Source organism: Aphelocoma coerulescens, chromosome 7 (assembly GCF_041296385.1).
Source record: "Aphelocoma coerulescens isolate FSJ_1873_10779 chromosome 7, UR_Acoe_1.0, whole genome shotgun sequence".
Taxonomy (NCBI): Eukaryota; Metazoa; Chordata; class Aves; order Passeriformes; family Corvidae; genus Aphelocoma; species Aphelocoma coerulescens.
This window is the reverse complement of record NC_091021.1, coordinates 24,755,938-24,764,241: the sequence shown is the minus strand read 5'-3', so window position 1 is coordinate 24,764,241 and position 8,304 is coordinate 24,755,938. Positions and strand designations below refer to the sequence as shown.

General features: G+C 44.0%; 1 long non-coding RNA gene across 1 annotated transcript; it reads left to right on the top strand.

Moving 5' to 3' along the window:
- Window positions 1-433: 433 nt before the first annotated feature.
- On the top strand, window positions 434-7,960 carry LOC138113092 (uncharacterized). The gene is made up of 3 exons (XR_011151996.1): window positions 434-523; window positions 6,732-6,899; window positions 6,991-7,960. It is a non-coding gene; the product is annotated as an uncharacterized lncRNA (long non-coding RNA).
- Window positions 7,961-8,304: the final 344 nt, after the last annotated feature.

Genomic DNA, 8,304 nt, shown 5'->3' with positions numbered 1-8,304 from the left:
GCTCAAGAGTCAACAGTCAGAAAGGGCAGTTCTTAGCCCAAGAGACAATGAGGAAGCACTGAATTTGTTGAGACTAATTAAATTTCCGACCTGTTCCTGCAGTGATGAGAGGATCACGTAAGTCAGCTGGGAATTTGATGGAGGCCTGCATTTAAATAGAAAGAGGTTGTGCTGGAAATTCAGCTAGGCAAGTGCTGTACATGTCCCTCCGTTGACTCCAGTGGTATTGAACTTAAAAAAATGGACTTACACAAAGCTCTTTTCTGAAAAACCCCAAGACCTTGGAAAATTAGCTGGGGGAATAAACAAATGGGGCTTTTTGTTTCCTTAGGAGGAGGGCATGCAGCTAAAAGGCAGCTCTCCCATCCTTCCCTCCCCCTTTGAGCTGGCAGCCCCACCTGTTACGAGGCAGAAGTAATCAGAGAGATGAACAGCACAAGAGGTATTTTTATAGGATGAACCCACCGGGTCAGCTGGAGGCCTGTTGAAACCCAATATCAAGTTGTGGCTGCAGACAGGCATGGTGAGAGGCTTGGGGGAGGAGGGTGGTGAAGGATGGGTGGAGGGGAAGCAGGGCAGTCCCAAAGGAGGCAGAACTTTGCTTGGGAGACTTCTGTTTCCCTTTGGTGCCCCTGAAAAATGAATAGTGGGGATTGTTGATTAAATGTGTGAGCTAGGGCTGGTTGCAGGGGGGGGATAAGGGGAAGCGGTGGGGCAGGGGCAGTAGGAACAGCATTCACAGGAACAAAGAGCACATGTGTGCACAGGCACTGTGTGCCCAGTCACCAGGGGAAGGGGTGACTCAGAGGTATCTATTTCGTTCATTCACCTGCTTCTCTCTCCTTTTGTGCATAATAAACAGAGAACCACAGCACTTCAGACTTCCCCCTTCCCAGCCCTCCTGGTACCGCCAGCACTGGGCCAGCATGTTTATTCCAGAGAAACTTATTGTCTGACCATGACAGAGTTCCCCCCACGCCTCTCATGCAGTCAGAAACTTGCTGCTGAAGGGGCTACTTGGGGAATAAACACCTGCAAGGAGCCACAGCTGTGGTGTGAGCTGCTCTCCTAATGCTCTGTTTAGGATTACAGCACTCCAGAGTATCATATTACCCCAGTGGCTGCACTGAAACCTGGTATTAATTCACATTAGCAAGGATCAGATTTAGTATGTTGGGAGGGGGAGGACTGTTATTATTGTTTCTAAAACTGCTGGAGCAAACTCCTAGGATTGGTCTTTCATTAATACTGGCAATGGCCAGAGAAGCTTCTTTGTTCCTCCACACCCCTGGCCACTCACCCTGTCTCCTCTTGCATGAGTGCCTCTAAACACAGCTGCTTATTTCCATGATGGGGTTACTTGCTTATTTTTATTTTTGGTGTACCAAAGTTAGTAACTTTCAAAGCAAATTTCTGGATGTTGTGGAATTGCTTTGGAGTGCAGAGGTCTTCCAATAATGGGAGGAGAGCTACACTGTGGTGTGGGATCACCTCTTCTCCATGCTCATGATAGATTATCCAAAGACTGGAAAAAGGGAAAGTAAGAACAGAGAAACTCTGGGATAGATTTGTGCAAGGAGGGTAAGAAGGGCATGGAGTCTTCATTACCAGGTAATTTTGAGCATATCTTTTGGGTTGATCTGATTTTGTCTTTGGGTAGGGACATTCTGCATGCCCTTCAATGTCCTTTTCAATGTCCCTACAGCCATTTATAAGGGTGAGGTGAAGTAACTTTTCTTCCTTGCTTTCCCTACCCACACCGTCCTTTCTTTACTGGGTGTTGCTGAGGCTGTTTCTGTTTGAGGAGTGTAGGTACTCCCCAGGCTTATGGGTGGCACCTAGAGTGCTGTTGTTCCTGGAGGGCCTCATGATATAATCTTGGTGCTTTTCCAAACCAAGGGCTATTTCACATATGTATAATTGACCCCTAATTTCAGATGTTGCTTCTTGAATCCAAGGGAACAAAACCATCAGTAGCAACAACCCCTGTTCAGTACAGATAGGGTTAAATATCACTGGAATGCCCATGCAGAGCCTTGGAACAGATATGAAAAAGGAAGTGAAAAATGTTTTTCACCTGAAGCCTTCCCTCAGAGGTTGCAAAACCATGTTTATTAATTTTATTTACGGTTTTAGAGTTATCTTGCAATATTATTATTGGCCGTGCTGCCAAATTCAGAAAAGTACCAATGTTTAGCTAGAGATGGGTGGACGAGAACAACAGGGCCAGAGATGGGCCATGTGCTGTATGCAGTGCCAGGGGTGAAGAATGAGGACTAGCACATCATCTATTGGCTATTGTGTGACATTTGTGTAGAGCACAGAATTGTTCTGGTATTTGTTAGAGTGTCAGCCTTCTGCATAGAAATCTTCTACAGATCATCCAGATTTGTAAAGCCAGAAGAGGACATCTGAATATCAGGTTTCACCTCCTATACAAACACAGGCCTTCTAATTTCAGCTTATTACATGTCTGTTGAATATTTTATTCCAGAAAAACATCCAGGAGATGGGAAATCAAGTGCTTCATGTGGTGCTTTATTCCAATTAAGCTGGTGAATTCTGATTCCCTTCCCCTGCTGCCCCAGTGTGATCCCACACCATCCTGATGGGAATGGTATGCACTGCAGAGGACAGTCCATCTTCAGAGATCTTATTGGCACCTCACTATCAACACCCTGTAAGACTGACCATCCCTCTTTAATATACCACAATGTCCCTCTCAGAATGGCAAACTTAGTAGGCATCTTAGTCATCAATGAGTTTGGGATCATATTTAGTGAGTAACAGTGCTGGACTGTCAGACCCTGGTTTGCTCTGGTATCAGTAAAGTAGCTGCTCCTGTATGTTAGGGCAACTATCATGGCCAGTCTGGATATAGCTCTTGATTTTTATTCCTCTGCTAGGTTTTCTGAGCCATGTGTGTGTCTCCTGCTGATGCTGTGTTTTTAGGATTATTGCTTTCCCCTGTGCTCTGACCCCCAAGTCTATTTAAGTTCATTTTGTTTCCCCTGGAAGAAAAAGAAACAGGAAAAAGAAAATCCTGTCTTCAATAGGCACGTGTTTTTCTGAGGGCTTTCAGCATTACACCGTTGTGTGTGTAAGTTGAAGGCAAGGCTCTGCTGAACAGGTTTATCTCTTCAGCATGTTATCACTCTCTGGACAACAGGACTTCATACAGGGTGGAATTAATGGGCTTGTGATGGAGTCACAATGCAGCTTCTCAAAGGCCAGTCTGTCTGGGAAACTCCAGGTATTTCTGAGAAACCCTTGAAGTAATTAGGTGACTCCAGGAAAATCCAAGGAGTTAGAGAACTCTGTTGGTGTGTTTTTCTGACTTGTGTTTGGATACATCCAAAAATTCATGCCTACCTCTCGTCTCTGCAGATCTAGGACTCTGAGTACAAGTGTTTGGCGGGCAAGGATGAAGCAACACAGGAGACTTAGTCATTAGTGGGGACTGTTTTCCTTCAGACAACATCAAACAGAACAGGGTGTTCAGCTGTCCTGCCTGTGGATCTCGGTGTGTTTGTGAGAAGAGAAAGTATCCTCATGGCAGGTGGGGAGGTTCCACTGAGAGCGCTGAGGGAGCTTTTTTGACCAGACATAACCACAGCTCCAGTTACTCCTGATCATTTAGGATCACTTGACATTTTCTGCAAGAAGAGGAGAGGTCCAGTGTCTGGGTAGCATTCTTGTTAGATCAGTTACTTTGCTTCTGCTTGAATTTTCTGCTTTCACTTTCAGCTGCAGGCACACTTCTTTCGTCTTTCCTTTCCTGAGCTTTTGCAAACATTGTGCTGTAAAACAGCTACTTCCACTCATCTCTACATTTCATCAGGTAGCAAATATCTCTGCGATACAGTTCTTGGCTGAATTTGCTCAGAATGAAAGGTGTTGATGCATTGTCTCACACAGAGAAATACTAACAAACCAAACAAAAAGAAACATTTCTAAAGACAGTACAGAAAATAATCTGCTGTAGAAGAGGTGAGAATCATCTAAAAATGAAAAACCATCAAAATAAAGTAAATGTGTTCTTTTCATCAGAACATATACAGTTGAGTAAGTTGCCTGTCATTATGGCATAGAAAATCCAACATCTGGATAAGTGATGAAATTTCATAACCTCCCCTGTATAACCTTGCTTGATTTTGACACTTGTGACTTATGACAGGTTTAGAGGTCAACCCTGAAGCGTGAGTATTGTTTCAATCATGCTGCTCCCTCTCATGAATTACGTTAGCAAGGGCTTGGTCACAGTTATCTGTGCAACAAAGAAATATTGTAGTAGAAGTTGTAGCATGGTAGGATAGTTACTGTGGTGATGTAGTTAAAATGCCTGGGAGAGAGATTTTCATTGTTGAAAAGTCTACATAATAAAGTTTAATGTAGTCCATGGGGCACGTTTTTTCCTTAGGATTTATGAGTGGAGCTTGGTGAGTGCTGTGTATTTTGGTCTGATCACCAAAACGGAAAATCAGAGAGGAAGAAAAGGCTCAACCAACGCTATAACCTTTTGAGGTTTAGGATGAAAGGAAAAGGTTAATTTTGGATCTAAATGAAATGTTTCATTGGAATGAAATTGAAAGGCTTTTACACTTATTAGTTAGATAATTTAGAAACTTCTTTTCTCCTTGCTTTTAAGTGCAGTGCCTATTTTTAATTGTAAAGTTTGTTTTGAAAATACCTGAGAGATTTTGAAAGATGTCAACACTGATATGTTCTTTGGCCAAAAATATTCACCACACTCTGCTCAGTTTGGTGATCTCTTTTAGTCCTACTCTAACGCCAGCTTTTGGCACACTAACTATTATTATTATTAATAATAACCATAATATCATCACCCAGCTGTGCTTAGAAGGCTTGGGCACCAGTCCCAGATCTGCTATGACAAATCTTTTCAGCTCTCTGGGCTTCTGTTTCACCTCCCACTCTTTGGCTCTCTTATCTAGTCAGATTTAAAGTCACAGGGTCAGGAACTCTCATATACGGAGCCTCTTACGTACACACCAGTGCTTGCGCTACTGCTTCTGCTACAACAGCATGAACAGTGGATTTTCTGCTCTATCCTCCCCCATTGATCAGCCCACTACAGGGATTTCTGAGTGTCTCAGCCTCCTGAGATAGCTAGCTCCATGAGAGAAGGGAAAACGAGGCAGCAAAACCAATAAAGAAATTATTTTTGTTTGCATTCTCTATGCAGAGCCCGAGTGGTTCATCTGGGGAGTGGGTGAAACTGAACTGGGACTATAAGCACTGCAGCCACTCTTTGCTCAGCTGTGATTAACTTCTGTGTGAAGCAAAGTAGTATACACCCAAAATACTGTTTGCATGGAAGGCCAGCAAGGATCTGAGGAGACTGAATACAAATATAAAATAAAACTGAGAGAGAGGGAATGGAAACATGACTTTTGGGTTTTTTTAACCGGGATACCTGTTTTGAGAGGCCTCATTCCATGTCAGCCTAGACCGGGGGGGGGGGGGGGGGGGACACACCAAATGTGCCTTTTCCTCCCTGCATCTGTAGCTATGTTCCTGTCTAGAGAGTAGGTTGGGGAATTAGATATATGGGAGAAGGAACCAGCAGCAAACAAGATGCAGAGCATTGAGCCAGTTTGAAAGCTAGCACTTGCAGTGGTGTTGGTACAAAACCAACACATTCTGGAGGCAAAATGCTGTGAAAAAAATTATCAGAAAGGACTCAGAGAACCTATCTCATATTGTTTAATTTTCTTCTGCATTGGGCCACCAGGGCTTTATGTATGTCTTTAGTAAATCCATTAGGATAGAGTCAAAGATACCTGACTACCTCATTTTCTCCTTCCATAGTATTTGACTGCTTGGCAACCTGATTGTTGAACCTGCTGCATAACATATGTTGGAGCAAGAACCTGCAAGAAGGTTGTGCAGAGCAGGAGAGTCTGGGTTTGATAGCAGGCAGCAAGGCTGACCTGCTCTGTATTTCAGGTCTTTTTTTCTTGACTGTGCTTCCCAGAAAACAGGATTAAAAACTTGGGGGTTTTGCTGCCAAACCACACGGGGTGTCCATTTTTATGACTTCTGTGACTAGATAGTGGTGCACCTGCCAAACAAGCGTAGCCTCACTGCTGCTCTCTCCACCCCACTTTCTGCAGACCCAAGACCTGGTTATCTGCACTTCCATGTGCAACAGCATTGCTGAATGCCATTCCCAGCACATCAGAGAAACACCTTGACAGAGGGAGAGCAGCTGCTGGTGGTTCTGTTGACAGTGATATGGAAACTGAGTCAGAAGCTGTTTCTAGCATAGGGCTGCATTGTCAGCTCTCAGAATTTGGCCCCAAAAAAGAGGTTCAAACTGAGCCTTGGTTAAAGCTCCCTCATTCATACTTAAGTCCAGACCTAAATCCTACTGTGTCAGAGGGTGGCTGTTTCTTACCTGTTGAAATATTTCTCCTGGGACAAGTCACCAGGCCTGGCATCAAAAGGGTGATTTTTGAGCCTTAGAAAACTCTTTTGTGGGTTTTGTGCTAGGGAGTGACTGAAACTTGCTACTGGTTCATTTCAACTACATCCACCGAACCGTAACTCACTACTGCGTACAAGTTCAGCAGGAACATTCCCAAAACCCCCGTAGAAGAAATTTACGGTTGCTCAATGCTCTGTTACTGGCGGCCACAACTGTGTGTGCTCCACATGTCTTTGTAATCACTTAATGACTCATTTCCTTAATCTCTCATTTCCTATAGCCTTATTACAAGCAATTCATAAACCCAGATCCATAGCCGTTCTCTGGCTGTAGTCAGGAAGCACTGAACTGACTGCATCTGGTTGGTTGGCTGAAGTACCCTTCTCTATTCCCCTCTGAAACTTTCCACTGGACCCTGTCTTTTGCTGCAGTGACACCTACTGATGAGGTAAGAGTGTATTAACTACACGGTCCCTTGTTGCCAAACCCAGCCAGCAACCACTTCCTGGTACTAACCAGATGTTTCTGCTCTTTTGGAGCAAATTTCACACTACACTGGGAGAGGTTTTGCATGGTCTTGAGTGTAACACGCCAGTGGCCAGCAGACCTGAACAGAGATCACTGCAGCAGGAGGAAATGGCACTTCACGTCCAAGCTTCTCATTCAGCCATCAACCAACTTACGGCCTTGGGAAGAAAATCTTGCAAGGCAACATCCCTGGGGATGCTATATGGCACTGAGGAAGCAGCCAAACAGCCAGCATGCCTTTGCTTTCCTCTACAGATTCTTTTATTTTTCTGGAGAAATAACTACTGCCAGGAAGTTGTAACCTTGATACCTCCTCAAAACACCCTGTGGTGACTGGGAGAAGGGGAGTGAAAGCCTGAGCCCCACTGTTTGGTGCTGGCAGGCCACGGGTTTCTCTTTCAGTGAAAACTGTTTCTCTCTCAAACCTCAGTCTTTTCCCTATACAATTATTTGGAAAATTTCAGCTTCATTTAAAAGACTATAAAAACCAACCTGCAACTTCTCAAGAAGAGAAGAAATGGGGTTAGTACTCCAGAAGGGAAAGAGGAGAGTCAAGGAAAAGGTGAAGGAAATAAGGACACATTCTCACTGGAGACCTTGGCTTTAAGCCAGTTTGCCATGAATGTTATCTGTTCTCTAATATATCTAAATATTAATTCATGTCGGAGACAGCATGATAAAGGAATGAGCACAGGATAGGGTAGGATAGGATTAGGTAGGATGGGATAGGTTAGGAATTGTCAAAACATTCCTCAATCTCCCCCTGTGCTTGGAGATCCTATCTGGCTGGCACTGCAGGTTAGCATCTTAAATCTGAGGCCAGTGATCCAGAGCCAATGGATAAGCATTGTGAAACAGTGTTGTAAATCCATGATCTCTAAGCGTTGTAAATCCATGATCTCTAAGCCTGTCTGTGAAGGAAAGGGCTACGATAATTTGCATGGAGGCTTTGGGACATAACAGGTCTGCACAAGAGGAAGAGTACTGAAAAGGTTCTTTCTCACACTAGAAAACCTGGCTACGTTTTAGCCATTGTTTTGTAGGATTGCAGTGCCTGAACACGAATTCCCCTGGTCATTTTGATGCAGAAGAAATGCATCTTCACCATACATCTTCCACTTCACCACAGCACAAACGGGGCAAACACACTGAGAAGCTCAATAACCTACCCAATGTAGAAAGGAGGAGCTTCCTGAGATGTATCAAAGTAAAGCAGAATCTACCTACAGCCTGCAGAAAGGCTTTTGCCAACAGGTCCTCTGAATACAAAGGACCTTGGGTACTTGTTATTAAATACTGGCTGCATTATGTCAGGTACTATATGT